The sequence below is a fragment of the Eurosta solidaginis genome, chromosome 3 (genome assembly GCF_040869045.1).
Source record: "Eurosta solidaginis isolate ZX-2024a chromosome 3, ASM4086904v1, whole genome shotgun sequence".
NCBI classification, from domain to species: domain Eukaryota; kingdom Metazoa; phylum Arthropoda; class Insecta; order Diptera; family Tephritidae; genus Eurosta; species Eurosta solidaginis.
The window spans coordinates 128198438-128219535 of NC_090321.1; positions in this window are offsets into that span (position 1 = coordinate 128198438).

The following is a 21098-nucleotide window of genomic DNA, read 5'->3' on the forward strand; positions in this document are numbered from 1 at the left end:
AACGCTTGTTGTGAATGAGTACCACCAATTTCAGCATCATTCCGTCTAGCTGCCTCCTCTAGCAGCTTTACTTTGATTGATGTTAACGATGGCAAATAATATCGCGACTCTTTTGCCACGACAAAATTTTCGTAAGACTCCGACAAACTCGCTAGCAAAATTATGACTGCCATTTCTTCTGGTAAAATCACGTCTATCTCCGCCACCCTTTCGATTGTGTCGCAAAAATCATTAAGATGTTGTTGAACCTTCTGACCTTCATCAATTTGAGAGTCAGCAATTGTCGAAATAGCGTTACTTTCCGCGCAGGACCGCCCAGCTGATGAATCTGCTTGAACTTAACCCAAGCTAAAGCTGCTGTTTGACAATGCTTCACATGGTCCACCTGTGATGGCTTAATGCACAGCATAATGCTCGCCAACGCCTTTTCAAATACCAAAGGCTCAGTTTATAAGTTCTCTTGATTTGCGACGTGCCTTTTGGCAAATCCCTCTCGCAAACAGCTCTCGCAATTACACATGTTTCACCGTCCCTAATCGTCCGCTGTATAGATATTGCGTTATGCTATATGGCTTATACAACGCCCCACAAGCTTTATGCCGCTTGATGGATCGTGTAATTCCACCCCAGTTGAAAAATCAAGTTTTGTTTATTTAGACGACTTATTAATAGTGTCTGAAGACTTTAAGAATCACATGTCCTTTTTAATCGAAGTTGCTTACCAATTAAGGAAGGTAGGCCTTACCATAAATATTCAAAAAAGCAAGTTTTGTATCAAAGAAGTCAAGTATCTCGGTTACATAGTAGGTAATGGCACTTTGAGAACAGATCCCGATAAAGTCTCAGCCATAACGAACTATCCAGTCCCCACGAATTTGAAGCAGTTAAGACGATATTTAGGAATGGCATGTTGGTACCGCCGCTTCGTAGACAATTTTGCGTCCGTAACCGCTCCATTAACAAATCTCCTTAAAAAGAGCAAAACATTCGCGTGGAATGATCAAGCCCAATAATCATTTGATTCTCTAAAGCAAAACTTATGCTCCGCACCAATTTTAGCCAGCCCGAACTACGAGAAACCTTTTATTATTCAATGCGATGCAAGTAAACTTGGTGTTTGTGCAGTGTTATCACACAAGAACGAAGAAGGAATCGAAATGCCGATAGCTTACTTTTCACAAAAACTCAATAAAGCCCAGAGTAACTATAGCGTTACTGAGCTAGAATGTCTAGCTGCAGTTTTAAGTTTAAACAAATTTAGGGTCTATGTGGAAGGGCAGGAGTTTTCGATTGTTACCGATCATGCTAGTTTACAGTGGCTTATGCGTCAGTCTGACTTATCTAGTCGGTTAGTCCGAAGGTCGCTTAATTGGCAAGGATATCGTTTTAAAATAGAGCATAGGAAGGGTTCTCAGAATTTAGTGCCAGATAGCCTGTCACGTCAGAATTTTGAAGAAGTTAACGAGTTAGCAGTCCATCCATTAGTTGATCTTAAGTCGTCCGAGTTTTCGTCCGATGAGTATAACAAATTAATATACCACGTCCATAATAACTCAAGCCGATTACCTGACTGACAGGTTGTAGACGGAATATGCTGATACGCTTATATACGAAAATGTCTACAACCTGTCAGTCAGGTAATCGGCGTATCAGCATATTCCGTACGCTTATATACGAAATTGTCTACAACCTGTCAGTCAGGTAATCGGCTTGAGTTATTATGGACGTGGTATATTAATTTGTTATACTCATCGGACGAAAACTCGGACGACTTAAGATCAACTAATGGATGGACTGCTAACTCGTTATCTTCTACAAAATTCTGACGTGACAGGCTATCTGGCACTAAATTCTGAGAACCCTTCCTATGCTCTATTTTAAAACGATATCCTTGCGACTTAAGCGACCTTCGGACTAACCGACTAGATAAGTCAGACTGACGCATAAGCCACTGTAAACTAGCATGATCGGTAACAATCGAAAACACCTGCCCTTCCACCTAAACCCTAAATTTGTTTAAACTTAAAATTGCAGCTAGACATTCTAGCTCAGTAACGCTATAGTTACTCTGGGCTTTATTGAGTTTTTGTGAAAAGTAAGCTATCGGCATTTCGATTCCTTCTTCGTTCTTGTGTGATAACACTGCACCAACACCAAGTTTTCTTGCATCGCATTGAATAATAAAAGGTTTCTCGTAGTTCGGGCTGGCTAAAATTGGTGCGGAGCATAACTTTTGCTTTAGAGAATCAAATGATTATTGGGCTTGATCATTCCACGCGAATGTTTTGCTCTATTTAAGGAGATTTGTTAATGAAGCGGTTACGGACGCAAAATTGTCTACGAAGCGGCGGTACCAACATGCCATTCCTAAAAATCGTCTTAACTGCTTCAAATTCGTGGGGACTGGATAGTTCGTTATGGCTGAGACTTTATCGGGATCTGTTCTCAAAGTGCCATTACCTACTATGTAACCGAGATACTTGACTTCTTTGATACAAAACTTGCTTTTTTGAATATTTATGGTAAGGCCTGCCTTCCTTAATTGGTAAGCAACTTCGGTTAAAATGGGCATGTGATTCTTAAAGTCTTCAGACACTATTAATAAGTCGTCTAAATAAACAAAACTTGATTTTTCAACTGGGGTGGAATTACACGATCCATCAAGCGGCATAAAGCTTGTGGGGCGTTGTATAAACTAAATAGCATAACGCAATATCTATACAGCGGACTATTAGGGACGGTGAAACATGTGTAATTGCGAGAGCTGTTTGCGAGAGGGATTTGCCAAAAGGCACGTCGCAAATCAAGAGAACTTATAAACTGAGCCTTTGGTATTTGAAAAGGCGTTGGCGAGCATTATGCTGTGCATTAAGCCATCACAGGTGGACCATGTGAAGCATTGTCAAACAGTAGCTTTAGCTTTGGTTAAGTTCAAGCAGATTCATCAGCCGGGCGGTCCTGTGCGGAAAGTGACGCTATTTCGACAATTTCTGACTCTCAAATTGATGAAGGTCAGAAGGTTCAACAACATCTTAATGATTTTTGCGACACAATCGAAAGGGTGGCGGAGATAGACGTGATTTTACCAGAATAAATATCAGTCATAATTTTGCTAGCGAGTTTGTCGGAGTCTTACGAAAATTTTGTCGTGGCAAAAGAGTCGCGAGATTATTTGCCATCGTTAACATCAATCAAAGTAAAGCTGCTCGAGGAGGCAGCTAGACGGAATGATGCTGAAATTGGTGGTACTCATTCACAACAAGCGTTGGTGGTACGAGCAAGATTTCATAATGATAACAAAAACAAAGCTCCAGAAGAACAGAAAAAAGTGAACACAACGGGAAGGAAACGAAAAGGTAAATGTATTAATTGCTGCACAATGCAAGGAATCCCAGTCAAGGAAGGATCGAGACGACAAATCCTTTAATGTGGTTGCTTCTGAATCTTCTTTCGAGTAGTATGTAAATACCGGTTATAGCTCAAATGGTGCAAGGAAAAATGGTGCAAGGAACATTATATACACACACACACACACACTACATATATATTCTAGGTGTCGCATCCGTTCTTCCGGTTTGTGTTCTGGCTGATATCACCGCTAGGTGTCGCATCCATTCTTCCGGTTTGTGTTCTGGCTGATCTCACCGCTAGGTGGCGTGTTCTGGCAGATCATCCGCTAGGTGGCGCATAAGAAAAAGCTTAGTGGTGTATAAGAAAAAGCTTAGAGCTTTTTACCTTTAGCAGAGCTTTGCCGTAAACATGACAGCATATAAATTATATATATATATATATATATATATATATATATATATACAAACCGCAAAATACATACCGACACAGACACACCCATCCATATACATACATTTAGGTAAGAGCTACTTGTCTCACAGAGTTAACACTTGTTTCAATTGAATATCTATTAAATTATTAGAAAATTTGGTTTTGCTATTAAGACGCTAGCACCTAATTTTTTCCTACCTCTTCCCCCAATACCAGTATTTCCCCAATCTTGTACTAATAATGAAGGAATTTATTGGTTTGAGAGCAAAAATGTATTCTATTCACATCGATCAAGAAGAAAAAGAGATTAAAAAATTAAGGGTGTTAAACAAACTCAAACTTTCTGCAAATGATTTTAAAAGATGTTTATTCGAAAAGAAATTGTACTTTGACTCAATGTATATTTTAGATCAAAATGTCATGAATTGTATACACAAGAAATAAATAAAGTAACGTTAAGTTTTTAGATGATAAGAGATTTGTAAGAAACAAGTAAGGAAGGTTAAGTTCGGGCGTAACCGAACATTACATGCTCGGTTGAGAGCTATGGTGGCAACATAAGGGCAAATAACCATGTAGGAAAATGAACCGAGGGTAACCCTGGAACGTGTTTGTATGACATATGTATCAAATGAAAAGTATTAAAGAGTATTTTAAGAGGGAGTGGGCCATAGTTCTATAGGTGGACGCCATTTAGGGATATCGCCATAAAGGTGGACCAGGGTTGACTCTAGAATTTGTTTGTACGATATGGGTATCAAATGAAAGGTGTTAATGAGTATTTTAAAAGGGAGCGATTCTTATTTCCATATGTGGACGTCGTTTCGAGATATCGTGATAAAAGTAGACCAGGGGTGACCCTAGAATTTGTTTGTACGATATGGGTATCAAATGAAAGGGGTTAATGAACATTTTAAGAGGGAGTGGGCCTTAGTTCTATAGGTGGACGCCTTTTCGGGATATCGCCATAAAGGTGGACTAGGGGTGACTCTAGAATGCGTTTGTACAATATGGGTATCAAACGAAAGGTGTTAATGAGTATTTCAAAAGGGCGTGGGGTTTAGTTATACAGGTGGACGCCTTTTCGTGACAGCGCCATAAAGGTGGACCAGGGGTGACTCTAGAATGTGTTTGTACGATATGGGTATCAAATTAAAGGTATTAATGAAGGTTTTAAAAGGGAGTGGTGGTAGTTGTATAGGTGGTCCCAATTTCGAGATATCGCCATAAAGGTGGACCAGGGGTGACTCTAGAATGCGTTTGTACAATATGGGTATCAAAAGAAAGGTGTTAATGAGTATTTTAAAAGGGCGTGGGGCTTGGTTCTATAGGTGGACGCCTTTTCGAGATATCGCCATAAAGGCGGACCAGGGGTGACTCTAGAATGTGTTTGTACGATATGGGTATCACATTAAAGGTATTAATGAGGCTTTTAAAAAGGAGTGGCGGTAGTTGTATATGTGAAGGCGTTTTCCAGATATCGACCAAAATGTGGACCGAGGTGACCCAGAACATCATATGTTGGATACCGCTAATTTATTTATATATATAATACCACGAACAGTATTCCTGCCAAGATTTCAAGGGTTTTTTATTTCGTCCTGCAGGACTTTTTCATTTCATTCTACTTAATATGGTAGGTGTCACACCCATTTTACAAAGTTTTTTTCTAAAGTTATATTTTGTGTCAATAAACTAATCCAAAAACCATGTTTCAACCCTTTTTTCGTATTTGGTATAGAATTATGGCATTTTTTGGTTTTTCGTAATTTTCGCTATCGAAAAAGTGGGCATGGTCATAGTCCGATTTCGGCCATATTTTATACCAATACAAAGTGAGTTCAGTAAAGTACGTGAACTGAGTTTAGTAAAGATATATCGATTTTTGCTCAAGTTATCGTGTTAACGGCCGAGCGGAAGGACAGGCGGCCGACTGTGTATAAAAACTGGGCGTGGCTTCAACCGATTTCGCCCTTTTTCACAGAAATAAGAATCTAAGCCCCTATCAAATTTCTCAAGGATTGGTGAATTTTTGTTCGACTTATGGCATTAAAAGTATCCTATACAAATTAAATGAAAAAGGGCGGAAATTTTTGAAATTTTCTTTTATTTTTGCATTTTGTTTCACAATACCCTTACCGGAGTTGAATGTTGACATAATTTACTTATATACTGTAAAGATATTAAATTTTTTGTTAAAATTTGACTTAAAAAAATTTTTTTTTTAAAAGTTGGCGTGGTCGTTCTTCGATTTTGCTAATTTTTATTAAGCATATATATAGTAATAGGAGTAAGGTTCCTGCCAAATTTCATCATGATATCTTCAACGACTGCCAAATTACAGCTTGTAAAACTTTTAAATTACCTTCTTTTAAAAGTGGACGGTGCCTCGCCCATTTTCCAAAATTGTACTAATTTTCTATTCTGCGTCATAAGTTCAACTCACCTACCAAGCTTCATCACTTTATTCGTCTTTGGTAATGAATTATCGCACTTTTTCCGTTTTTCGAAATTTTCGATATCGAAAAAGTGGGCGTGGTTATACTCCGATATTGTTCATTTTAAATAGCGATCTGAGATGAGTGCTCAGGAACCTACATACCAAATTTCATCAAGATACCTCAAAATTTACTCAAGTTATCGTGTTAACGGACAGACGGACGGACGGACGGACATGGCTCAATCAAATTTTTTTTCGATCCTGATGATTTTGATATATAGAAGTCTATATCTATCTCGATTCCTTTATACCTGAACAACCAACCGTTATCCAATCAAAGTTAATATACCTTGTGAGCTCTGCTCAACTGAGTATAATAATGGAATTAATACCTACGCTTGGGAAATGTTTGCCTTAACTGTTCAACATTGACAATATATATATATATATATATATATATATATATATATATATATATATATATATATATATATATATGCATGTGCATATGTATATATATACATATATGGGGTATTCCATTTTCGACCAATTTTGAACCCGACCCCTTTAGAATTGGCTGAAAGTTTTTCTTCTTTTTCTAGCTTACGCAAGACGTTTTTCAGAATTTTTTAAAATTTTTTCATCCAACTCAAAAAAAGTTATGAATTTTTAAAAAACATCGTTTTTGTTTTCAAAATGCTATAACTTTTTCAAAAATTGACCGTTTGGGATCTTTTTTTAAATTTGTTTTTAATGTAGGTACTTTTCGGAAAGAATACAAAAAAAATTTTTAAAGTTTTTTTTTTAATTTTTCAGTTTTTCGAATTTCGCCATTATTATTTTTTTCTCATATTTCACTGTCCAGCAACTGCATTACGCCGATATACGGTATATTACCATAATATATAAAGAAAGAATACTTAAAAATCATTTTCTTACATTTTTTTGTTACATAAATAAAATTGATAAAAAAAATTTTAATTTTTGAAATTTTTTTTTTCCAATTAAATAAAAAAAATCGGCCCACTCCGGGAATAGTGGGGATGATTGCAGAATTGATTGAAGTTTTTTATGAGAAAAAAATGGCGAAATTCGAAAAATCTCGAAAAACTGAAAAATTAAAAAAAAACTTAAAAAATTTTTTTTGTATTTTTTCCGAAAAGTACATTTAAAAACAAATAAAAAAAAAAGATCCCAAACGGTCAATTTTTGAAAAAGTTATAGCATTTTGAAAACAAAAACGGTGTTTATTTTAACTTCATAACTTTTTTTGAGTTGGATGAAAAAATTTGAAAAATTCTGAAAAACGTCTTTCGTAAGCTAGAAAAAGAAAAAAAACTTTCAGTCAATTCTAAAGGGGTCGGGTTCAAAATTGGTCGAGATGGGATGGAATACCCCATATGCATATGAGAATTTCATAAAAAAAAATAAAAAATATCATAAAACCGCAAATAAATATGAAGACTAAACATTTTGTTTATCTTCTTATTAGTTTGTAAGTTTGTGTACCTGCATTTAGACGCATACGTTCTAGCTGATCTATAAAAAAAAGCTTCGAATTGTTTGTTTTGTGTTCTGACTGCAAGAAAAAAAGAGCTTAGAAGTTCATCAGTGCAGCAGAGTATCGAGCTCAGATTTTAAATCGGGGGGCTCCAAATTTTTAAAGGGTACATATTTCTAAAGTATATAAGGGTGAGCGAAATATAAAAATTCTATTTTATTACCAACTATGATTCATCTGTCTGCGCTTAACATATAAAAAGCTTATCATTACAAAGATATTTCTTTATTAGTTTTCATAATGTTTGCGACAGTAGATTTTCAAGGCTTTAAAGCATACGATAATAGATTTATTGTAAAGGAAATAATAGTGGTGTCCTCAACAATGAATAATTCCATTGTTTCCACATAAAGGCTCCATTTGAATTTTCGGATCTGAGTAAGGAAAATCAACGACAAGCCAATTGGTTAATGTTACACTACCATAATTTATTATTGTCCTATGGAAGCGATAGTTTTAGATCTGTAAAAAACTATTTGATGTCAACATTGAAGAACATAAAAGTTTATGTTAAAGGGCGACAAAATAGTGTATGGATAGCAGAGTTCCTCCAAAAGCCGGTGTTTAACATTGAAGGGGAGAGTACAGGATGTGATGGAATGAATCTCTCTAGATTATATAGTTTAAACCCAGATGTTGTGCGTTGTCAATATCATTTTCATACTGATTGTAATGTGAAAATCAACCAACGACAAATTCGTTGTGCTTTAAAATCAGCGTATGTTTTGTTCAAATACATATCGGGTAGTAATTTTAATTTATAATGAAATAAAATAGAATTGGAAATCTTAACTTTATTGTTTTTATTTTAAATTAGAAGAAGAAGAAGAAAAGTAAGTATATAAATACATTGTTTTCTAATATCAACCTCATTTTAAATTTACGTAAACAAAGGGATATATCACAATTAATTTTAAATTTTATATCTCATTATTATTATTATTATTTGTTTTCAAAACTACCTACGGAGCACGGGAATCTGATATTGGAGGAATCATTGAGGCAAAACAAGCATTTTATCGACATTTTAAATTGGAATATGAGAATTTTGATCTACCAATTTGTTGTACTTATGACAGTAGACACGTGGAAAAAATGTTGAGCATCAAGTGCTTTGAATATCGTGAAATTGAAACTGAACGAATTCTTAGTAATGGTGATATTGAAAAGTTTCTAACCCAGGATTATTCATTTAAAAGACCACATATAGAAATAATTGATGTGAAAAACTATAGACAAACATATAATATGATAATTGTATAATGTGACTCACACTGGTATAGATAAAAATAAAAAATTAAAACCGATAAGCTAATTTAATAAAAATTTTACTTATTTGCCTGTTTAACTTAAGTTATGGAACAAGTTATCCCTATAATCAATTTAGGAATCAAGAACAAAATATAAACAGCTTTAGAAATTTTGAAAATAGTAAACAGACTAGTTTTGAATACAATATTACAAACACTTCATTACGTTTAAAAATAAATTTAACAATTCAATTGTTAGATCAGAGTTTTCCTGAGCTCAACCCCTCCCTATTAAAAACAACATCAACAACAACAACAACGCAGAGCCCTGGGGGATCTTTTAGACCAACTATCCGCGATCAAAGGAGTGAGTCACATGGTGTGAAAAAAAGTGAATACACCATTCTAGAGGCTATTGACAATTTTAAAGAATTACTAGTTGAAAAGGAAAAGAGAATAGGAAGCATTCTTGAAAGGCCAGAGGTTTTTTATAGACATTTCAATTTAGTTTACGATAATTGTGAAATACGAATTAAATGCTCTTATTACAGCAATTATATACAGCGTACTTTAAATATCTATTGCTTTGAATTTCCGGAAGACAAAACTGAGACATTACATAAACAAGAAGCATTATATGAGCACACTTCGTACGATATAAATCCAACAATAATTCATGTTGATCCTTATTATCAAACATTGCATATGAAGGTTCAGTAATCACAAACATGTCATCGTCGTCAGCAGCAGTAAACATATTTAATTTTCTGAAACAATTTAAACCTATTTTACCTGAAGAGCAGAGGAAAAGACTTTTCGAAATCATTCAAAAATTGAGTATAGAGATAAATTAAGTAAAATAAAAAATCATTTCGGTGAACACTATCAAAACTGTGTTTGGTCTAATTCTAATAGCACAGATAGCCCAGACACTTGCAATTGCTCACACCTAGAGCGTTTGGATGAGGAAGCCTACAAAATTATGAACACTTACACAAAATATTTATAAAGTAGCTCTAAGCAATATGAATGATAAGCGAATTGTACGAGAAAATCATATTGATACTTATGCTTATGGTCATTTCGAAATCTTTTAGTAGTACTTTACTGTAATATATTTAAGAAAAAAAATAATAAACAATTTATATTTTATATAATTTATTTTTATTAAATAAAAATTTTAAACATAATTGATCACATATTACTGTGTTCTATTTTTCTTTTTGCTCATAATTGTAATGTATAGTTGACTTCAGATAATTAATCAGTTCAATCGGCGGCTGTAAATTTCCAAAACTATCAAAATATTCTTTTTAGTTTTTCTTAATACTTTCATGGTCTTAGCAAGATTTGCTAATACATTCATATGATTATTTGACATGATTTTAAACGAGCGAATGAAAAAATCTGTTATCTATCAGCTGTGTATCTGATAAGAATCTGCTAAATCTGTTACCTATCAGTTATGTGTCTGATAAGAATCTGGTCTGATATCAATTTTACTTATTTTGAACTGTTATATATTAAACTTGTCTCGGGGTTTGCTAACAAGGTCACTGTAACCTTTAATAATGTTACCGGTAATTTCCCTGTACATATTTGTTGTGAAGATCTCTTCTAATTATAAATCGATGTTGTTTTTGCAGATGGTAGTTTTTTATGTATATATTAATCTACAAGTTTATTATACACATAAAAACCTACCATCTGCAAAAACAAAATCGATTCATAATTAAAAGAGATCTTCACAACAAATATGTACAAGGAAATTACCGGTAAAAATATTAAAGGTTACAGTGACCTTGTTAGCAAACCCCGAGACAAGTTTAATATATAACAGTTCAAAATAAGTAAAATTGATATCAGACCAGATTCTTATCAGATACATAACTGATAGGTAACAGATTTAGCAGATTCTTATCAGATACACAGCTGATAGATAACAGATTTTTTCATTCACTCGTTTAAAATCATGTCAAATAATCATATGACTGTATTAGCAAATCTTGCTAAGACCATGAAAGTATTAAGAAAAACTAAAAAGAATATTTTGATAGTTTTGGAAATTTACAGCCGCCGATTGAACTGATTAATTATTTGAAGTCACCAATACTTTACAATTATGAGCAGAAAGAAAAACACAACACAGTAATATGTGATCAATAAAATTTAAAATTTTTATATAATAAAAATAAATTATATAAAATATAAATTGTTTAGTACTACTATAAGATTTCGAAATGACCGTAAGCATAAGTATCAATATGATTTTCTCGTACTATTCGCTTATCATCCATATTGCTTAGAGCTACTTTATAAATATTTTGTGTAAGTGTTCATAATTTTGTAGGCTTCCTCATCCTCTAGGTGTGAGCAATTGCAAGTGTCTGGGCTGCTATTAGAATTAGACCAGACACATTTTTCATAGTGTTCACCGAAATGATTTTTTATTTTACTTAATTTATCTCTATACTCAGTTTTTGAATGAATTCGAAACGTCTTTTCCTCTGCTCTTCAGGTAAAATATGTTTAAATTGTTTCAGAAAATTAAATATGTTTACTGCTGCTGACGACGATGACGACGATGACATGTTTGTGATTACTGAACCTTTATATGCAATGTTTGATAATAACGATCAACATGAATTATTGTTGGATTTATATCGTACGAAGTGTGCTCATATAATGCTTCTCGTTTATGTAATGTCTCCGTATTGTCTTCCAGAAAATTCAAAGCAATAGATATTTAAAATACGCTGTATATAATTGCTGTAATAAGAGCATTTTATTCGTATTTCACAATTATCGTAAACTAAATTGAAATGTCTATAAAAACAAGTAAGGAAGGTTAAGTTCGGGTGTAACCGAACATTACATACTCAGTTGAGAGCTATGGTGACAACATAAGGGAAAATAACCATGTAGGAAAATGAACCGAGGGAAACCCTGGACTGTGTTTGTATGACATGTGTATCAAATGAAAGGCATTAAAGAGTATTTTATGAGGGAGTGGGCCATAGTTCTATAGGTGGACGCCATTAAGGATATGGCCATAAAGGTGGATCAGGGTTGACTCTAGAATGCGTTTGTACGATATGGATATCAAAAGAAAGGTGTTAATAAGTATTTTAAAAGGGAGTAATACTTAGTCCCATAGGTGGACGCCGTTTCGAGATATCGCCATAAAGGTGGACCAGGGGTGACCCTAGAATTTGTTTGTACAATATGGGCATCAAAAAAAGGTGTTAATGAGTATTTTAAAAGGGAGTAATCCTTAGTTCCATAGGTGGACGCCGTTTCGAGATATCGTCATAAGGGTGGGCCAGGGGTGACTCTATAATTAGTTTGTGCAATATGGGTATCAAACGAAAGGAGTTAATGAGTATTTTACAAGGGAGTGGGCCTTAGTTCTATAGGTGGACGCCTTTTCGAGGTATCGCAATAAAGGTGGACCAGGGGTGACTCTAGACTTGGTTAGTACGATATGGGTATCAAATGAAAGGTGTTAATGAGTATTTTAAAAGGGAATGGGCCTTCGTTCATAGGTGTTCGCCTTTTCGAGATATCGCCATAAAGGTGGACCAGGGGTGACTTTAGAATATGTTTGTACGATATGGGTATCAAATGAAAGGTGTTAATGAGTATTTTAAAAGGGAGTGGGCCTTAGTCCTATAGGTGGACGCTGTTTCGAAATATCGCCATAAAGGTGGACCAGGGGTGACTCTAGAATGTGTTTGTACGATATGCGTATCAAATTAAAGGTATTAATGAGGGTTTTAAAAGGGAGTGGTGTGCGTTGTATACGTGGTCGCCTTTTCGAGATATCGCCATAAAGGTGGACCAGGGGTGACTCTAGAATGCGTTTGTACGATATGGATATCAAAAGAAAGGTGTTAATAAGTATTTTAAAAGGGAGTAATCCTTAGTCCCATAGGTGGACGCCGTTTCGAGATATCGCCATAAAGGTGGACCAGGGGTGACCCTAGAATTTGTTTGTACAATATGGGCATTAAAAGAAAGGTGTTAATGAGTATTTTAAAAGGGAGTAATCCTTAGTTCCATAGGTGGACGCCGTTTCGAGATATCGTCATAAAGGTGGGCCAGGGGTGACTCTAGAATTAGTTTGTGCAATATGGGTATCAAACGAAAGGAGTTAATGAGTATTTTAAAAGGGAGTGGGCCTTAGTTCTATAGGTGGACGCCTTTTCGAGGTATCGCAATAAAGGTGGACCAGGGGTGACTCTAGACTTGGTTAGTACGATATGGGTATCAAATGAAAGGTGTTAATGAGTATTTTTAAAAGGGAATGGGCCTTCGTTCATAGGTGTTCGCATTTTCGAGATATCGCCATAAAGGTGGACCAGGGGTGACTTTAGAATATGTTTGTACGATATGGGTATCAAATGAAAGGTGTTAATGAGTATTTTAAAAGGGAGTGGGCCTTAGTTCTATAGGTGGACGCCGTTTCGAAATATCGCCATAAAGGTGGACCAGGGGTGACTCTAGAATGTGTTTGTACGATATGGGTATCAAATTAAAGGTATTAATGAGGGTTTTAAAAGGGAGTGGTGTGCGTTGTATACGTGGTCGCCTTTTAAAGATATCGCCATAAAGGTGGACCAGGGGTGACTCTAGAATGCGTTTGTACGATATGGATATCAAAAGAAAGGTGTTAATAAGTATTTTAAAAGGGAGTAATCCTTAGTCCCATAGGTGGACGCCGTTTCGAGATATCACCATAAAGGTGGACCAGGGGTGACCCTAGAATTTGTTTGTACAATATGGGCATCAAAAGAAAGGTGTTAATGAGTATTTTAAAAGGGAGTAATCCTTAGTTCCATAGGTGGACGCCGTTTCGAGATATCGTCATAAAGGTGGGCCAGGGGTGACTCTAGAATTAGTTTGTGCAATAGGGGTATCAAACGAAAGGAGTTAATGAGTATTTTAAAAGGGAGTGGGCCTTAGTTCTATAGGTGGACGCCTTTTCGAGGTATCGCAATAAAGGTGGACCAGGGGTGACTCTAGACTTGGTTAGTACGATATGGGTATCAAATGAAAGGTGTTAATGAGTATTTTTAAAAGGGAATGGGCCTTCGTTCATAGGTGTTCGCATTTTCGAGATATCGCCATAAAGGTGGACCAGGGGTGACTTTAGAATATGTTTGTACGATATGAGTATCAAATGAAAGGTGTTAATAAGTATTTTAAAAGGGAGTGGGCCTTAGTTCTATAGGTGGACGCCGTTTCGAAATATCGCCATAAAGGTGGACCAGGGGTGACTCTAGAATGTGTTTGTACGATATGGGTATCAAATTAAAGGTATTAATGAGGGTATTAAAAGGGAGTGGTGGTTGTTGTATAGGTGGTCGCATTTTCGAAATATCGCCATAAACCAGGGGTGACTCTAGAATGAGTTTGTACGATATGGGTATCAAATTAAAGGTATTAATGAGAATTTTAAAAGGGAGTGGTGGTAGTTGTATATGTGAAGGCGTTTTCCAGATATCGACCAAAATGTGGACCAGGGTGACCCAGAACATCATCTGTTGGATACCGCTAATTTATTTATATATGTAATACCTGCCAAGATTTTAAGGGTTTTTTATTTCGCCCTGCAGAACTTTTTCATTTTCTTCTACTTAATATCGTAGGTGTCACAACCATTTTATAAAGTTTTTTCTAAAGTTATATTTCGCTTCAATAAAACAGTCCAATTACCTTACCATGTTTCATCCCTTTTTTCGTATTTGGTCTAGAATTATGGCATTTTTTTCATTTTTCGTAATTTTCGATATCGAAAAAGTGGGCGTGGTCATAGTCGGATTTCGTTCATTTTTCATACCAAGATAAAATGAGTTCAAGTAAGCACGTGAACTAAGTTCATTAAAGATATGTCGATTTTTGCTCAAGTTATCGTGTTATCGGCCATGCGGAAGGACAGACGGACGACTGTGTATAAAAACTGGGCGTGGCATCAACCGATTTGGCCCATTTTCACAGAAAAGAGTTATCGTCATAAAATATATGCCCCTACCAAATTTCAAAAGGATTGGTTAATTTTTGTTGTTTAATTTTGAAGTTTTCTTTTATTTTTGTTTTTTTTTGCACTATATCATTACTAGAGTTGAATGTTGACATAATTTACTTATATACTGTAAAGATATTAAATTTTTTGTTAAAATTTTACTTTAAAAAAATTTTTTTTTAAAAAGTGGGCGTGGTCCTTCTCCGATTTTGCTAATTTTTATTAAGCGTACATATAGTAATGGGAGTAACGTTCCTGCCACATTTCATCATGATATCTTCAACGACTGCCAAATTACAGCTTCCAAAACTTCTAAATTACCTTCTTTTAAAAGTGGGCGGTGCCACGCCTATTGTCCAAAATTTTACTAATTTTCTATTCTGCGTCATAAGTTCAACTCATCTACCAAGTTTCGTCGCTTTATCTCTCTTTTGTAATGAATTATCGCAATTTTTCGGTTTTTCGAAATTTTCGATATCGAAAAAGTGGGCGTGGTTATAGTCCGATATCGTTCATTTTAAATAGCGATCTGAGATGAGTGCTCAGGAACCTACATACCAAATTTCATCAAGATACCTCAAAATTTACTCAAGTTATCGTGTTAACGGACGGACGGACGGACATGGCTCAATCAAATTTTTTTTCGATCCTGATTATTTTGATATATGGAAGTCTATATCTATCTCGATTCCTTTATATATGTACAACCAAACTTAATATACTCTGTGAGCTCTGCTCAACTGAGTATAAAAAAGGACGTGTGGCACCCGGGGATTGCCGCGGTAAAGCTATTGCATATTATCAACTTATGAAATTATAATATTTATGCAACATTTTGTTTTCTTTGATATTAATACAAGTGGTGACCGATAAAAAAAAATTTTTTACTTTTATTGAATAAATGAGAAGTTAATATTTAACTTTCACTTCAATTTTAACTTTAACTTTAACTTTATTTTTAACTTTAACTTTCACTTTAACTTTAACATTCATTTAACTTTAACTTTATTTTTAACTTTAACATTCACTTTAACTTTAACTTTAACTTTAACCTTAATTTTAACTTTAGCTTTAACTTTAACTTTAACTTTAAGTTTAACTTTAACTGTAACTTTAAATTTAACTTTAACTTTAACTTTAACCTTAACCTTAACTTTAACTTTAACTTTGACATTGACTTTAACTTTAACTTTATCTTTAAATTTAACTTTAACCTTAACTTTAATTTTAACTTTAACTTTGACTTTAACTTTAACTTTCATTTTATCTTTAATTTTATTTTTAACTTTAACTTTAACTTTCGCTTTAACTTTAACATTCACTTTAACTTTAACTTTAATTTTAACTTTAACTTTAACTTTAACTTTAACTTTTTACTTTTACTTTTACTTTAACTTTAATTTTAACTTTAACTTTAGATTTAAATTTAACTTTAACTTTAACTTCAACTTTAACTTTAACCTTAACTTTAACTTTAAATTTAACTTTAACTTTAACTTTAACTTTAACTTTAACCTTAACTTTAACTTTGACTTTGACTTTAACTTTGACTTTAACTTTAACTTTAACTTTAACTTTAACTTTAACCTTAACTTTAACTTTAACTTTAATTTTAACTTTAAATTTATCTTTGACTTTAACTTTAACTTTAACTTTAAATTTAACTTTAACTTTAACTTTAACTTTAACTTTAACTTTAACTTTAACTTTAACTTTAACTTTAACTTTAACCTTAATTTTAACTTTAAATTTAACTTTAACTTTAACTTTAACTTTAACTTTCACTTTAACTTGCGCTTTAACTTTAACATTCACTTTAACTTTAACTTTAACTTTAACTTTAAATTTAACTTTAACTGTAACTTTAACTTTAACTTTAACTTTAACTTTACTTTAACTTTAACTTTTACTTTAACTTTAACTTTATTTTTAACTTTAACTTTCCCTTTAACTTTAACATTCACTTTAACTTTAACTTTATGATCCGGGGTGGGCGTGAGCTTAGCACCTGCTAACAAGCCAACCTAATATAAAATCACGCAAGTCATTTTCTGTCAAAAATTTCTCATGCACATTCAAACTTGTATGAGAGCAACTCAAATTGAATTTGCTGCGTGAAAACCTAACTCGATTTCCAATTTTTGTTCTGCGTGACATTTAGATTTGAGGTTTGCACACATGCTTTACATTGTCGCAACGCATGCTTTTTTGGGTTAGGGCAAAAAACGCCGGTTGTTTGCGTGCGCTAAAAAAATGCAGTGCGGTTTTATTAGGTTGGCTTGTAAGCGACCATATATGTATACGATAAGCGATAACACAATGGTTACTTCGTGAAAATCAACGACAGCTCTTTCAGTTTGATTTCGATGGCCGTACGGTGAAGAAGTGTCGCACGCGCGCTTAAAACAGAGTACCAAAGAGTGCGTGTGACACATGTTCACCGTTCAAGCATTGAAATCAAACTAAATAAATAATTGATTTTGCTTTCGTGCTCGCTACGCGTTCGTGTTTACTAACACATTCTCAATTTGGTAACCGTGTAAATGTAGTGCTCCCCACCGCTGTTTATGATAGAGGTCCAATTATATGTATTTGGCCTGTTGCTAACACCGAACCTTTACGAACCTTTTCGAACCTTTTCGGATCTTTTTTGACAAATATCCGTTACGGTTTTTTTTGATTTAGTCGCCAAGCCCGCGATAAAATCTATGCAATAGCTTAAAAAAAAAATCTGTCGTTTATGTACAACCTCAAAAATAGGCAAAAACGGTGTTTTTTGCACATTTAGGTTAGGATATCTCAAAATCCTGACGTGATAGAGAAATTCTGCGTCCAGATTTGAATTCAGCGCATCGAAAACCTTTAGGAAAGTATGGTCTGGTTTATGGTCAAAAAATCGGTTTCATTTTGTCGGCCTGTGTAATATATGTGTTATAAAGGATAGAAAAGGGGAAATTTTAATTAAAGGTAAGAGGAGAAGCGGTTTATATGTATTCAAAAGTGAGTCAAATAAGTGTTTTAACGTAAATAGTGAAGAAAGTTGCATTAAGATGTGGCATGATCGCTTCGGACATTTAAATTTCGACAGTCTAAATGAAATGCGGTCCAAGGAGCTTGTTCATGGCCTTAAAATGGAAAGAAGTTCAAAAAATGAAGACTGTGCTACATGTGTTAAATGTAAGATATCTGTTAAGCAATTTCTTCAGGTTTCCAAAAATAGGGCTAGTGATTTGTTAAAAATCATACATTCGGATGTATGTGGGCCAATGAATATACATTCAATTGGTGATTCCCGATATTTTGTGACGTTTATTGACGATAAGTCAAGATACATTTCTATCTATTTTTTGAAATCGAAGAGTGAGGTTTTTGAGGCATTTAAGACCTTTAAGAAAATGGCAGAAAAGCAGAAAAATAAAAATTTGAAGAAGCGATAATGGCGGTGAATATTTGAGTAACGAATTTAAAATTGTTTTGGAGGAAAATGGTATATGTAGGCAATTGACAGTCCCATATACACCCCAACAAAATGGTGTGGCTGAACGTACTAATCGAACCTTGGTTGAGTTGGCACGATGCATGATAGTGCATAATATGTTGGACGAAAGTTTTTGGGCGGAAGGTGTGGCAACAGCATCTTATTTACGGAATAGGGCTGTTACAAAAACTTTAGTCAACAAAACTCCATATGAGGAGTATACGGGTAAGAAGCCAGATGTTAAGCATCTTAGAATTTTCGGTTCGTTGGCAATAGCCCTCCATAAGACGCAATCGAGGAAGTTTCAACCAAAAGTTAGGGTATTAATAATGGTTGGGTATTCCAGTACATCCAAAGCGTATCGCTTAATGGATCCAGTTACTAATAAAATTGTTATAAGTAGAGATCTTGTGTTTATGGAGAGCAAATTTTTTGACGATAAAAAGACAGGTACAGATATTATGCTACTTGATTTAACACCAAATGAGAGTAACAGTGTTGAACGAATCGAACAGTCTGTAAATGAATTGAACGACGGTGATAATGATCGCAGAGAGCAAGTTCGTTATGGTCCGAGTAGACCAAAAATAATTCGTTCAGGAGCTCGAGGTCGCCCCCGTATAGAACGACGTCGTCTAAATTTAATTGAAACAGTTCCGCAGTCTGTTGAGGAGGCATTAGGTGGTGAAAATGCTACGCAGTGGAGAGGTTCTATGCAGGAGAAGTATGATGTACTTACGAAAAATCATACGTGGTCGCTGGTGGAATTACCTCGTGGCGAAAAAAGTAGGCAATTATAAATGGGTATTTTGTATTAAAAGAAACGCTGACGAAAGTATAAAATGCTTGAAAATTCGTCTTGTAGCAAAAGGTTGTAGCCAGAGATTTGGTGTAAATTTTAATGAAATGTTTTCACCTGTAGTGAGGAATGCAACAATACGTTTAATTTTAGCGTTAGCATGTGAATAAGACTTACGTTTGCATCAATTGGATGTATCATCAGCATATCTAAATAGTGATTTGCATGATGTGGATTTTATGAATCAACCTGAAGGGTTTGTTAGTGAAGAGTTTCCTAATCATGTTTTGAAATTAAATAAGGCACTTTATGGGTTAAAGCAGAGTGGGCGCGAGTGGAATGCAAGGTTAGATTCAGTCCTAAAGTCATTTGGATATAAACCATGTGTTAGTGAGCCTTGCGCTTACATACGACATGAATATGGGAATTATAATATTGTAACGAATTTGCTGCAAATCCTCTTATTTGCAATCCTCTGCTAAGTTCGAATCACTAAACTGTTGAATAAATAACTCCAATATTGAATGATGGAAAAAATGGCCTTTATTAAGTACTTCACAATAACACTTATACTTTGCTACTCGCTGGCTTAATAACCAAACTGATTGATAACTCAAATGAAACTCTACTATTGGCCGCCAGATCGCGTGCTTAATCAAACTGATTGATAGCTCAACTCAAACTGAATTACTTCTTACTGGCTTGCCCCGCTTTTATAGTTTACGCTGCATACTTCTAGGCTCTTCGATTTCCAGAACTTACTAGTTGTTTCGGCTACAAAATCGCCAGCCACAACTACGTGCACAAATTATTGCTCTCTCTTGTGACAACTCAGATAAGATATATGCACGTGTTTGTGCATTGCCGCTCCGCTGCTCGTATACGTACATATGTGTAGACGCAATTATTTATTCGTTTATGTAGATACATAAAGATTGAATTATTGATGTGAATGTTTGTAGTTTGCGCACATAGGCATATAAGTAAATGCATCTGTGTGTGACATCTCTCTGGGCTGCCTTATATATGTGTATACTTGATTTAATTATTAACGTAAATACTGCTTGGCTTGGCTTTAGCATCGCCTTAGTGATGGGATAATTTAGTGATGCTAATATCCGTGACACTGCCCTCCACCTAAGTCTGATCGTCCCGATCAGACAAATCTCTCGATCTAAACGTTGCTAGCCTTTCCAAATGGACCACCTTCATTTTGGTTCGTGGTTTACCGATGGTTTGTATGCGGTACACTACATCGTTGATCCATTTTACAACTTTGTATGGGCCTTCCCAATTACACTGCAATTTCGGGGACAAACCTTTTTTACGTTGTGGGTTGTATAACAGCACCAAATCTCCTTCCTGAAAACCTTCTGAATTAATTGCTTTATCGTATCTGGCTTTCATCTTGTCACTCATAATCTTTGTTCTTTGCCTTATCAGATCATGTATTTCTCTTAGCTCTTCTTCCAAATCACTAGTGGATTTCCTGACATTTCTCTCCGCATTGGCATCTATCCCAAACTTCAAATCAGCTGGCAGTCTAAGGTCATTGCCAAAAATTACTTTTTCAGGGGTTTGGCCCGTTGTCTCATGCACTGCTGATCGGTAAGCCATCAAGAATAATGGTATGCGGGTATCCCATTTTTATGGTACTTGTCTACTACTTTCCTTAAGTGCTCCTCCAATGTTCTATTGAATCGTTCTACCATACCATCGGATTGAGGATGCAATGCAGTTGTCCGTGTTTTTCGAATGCCCAATG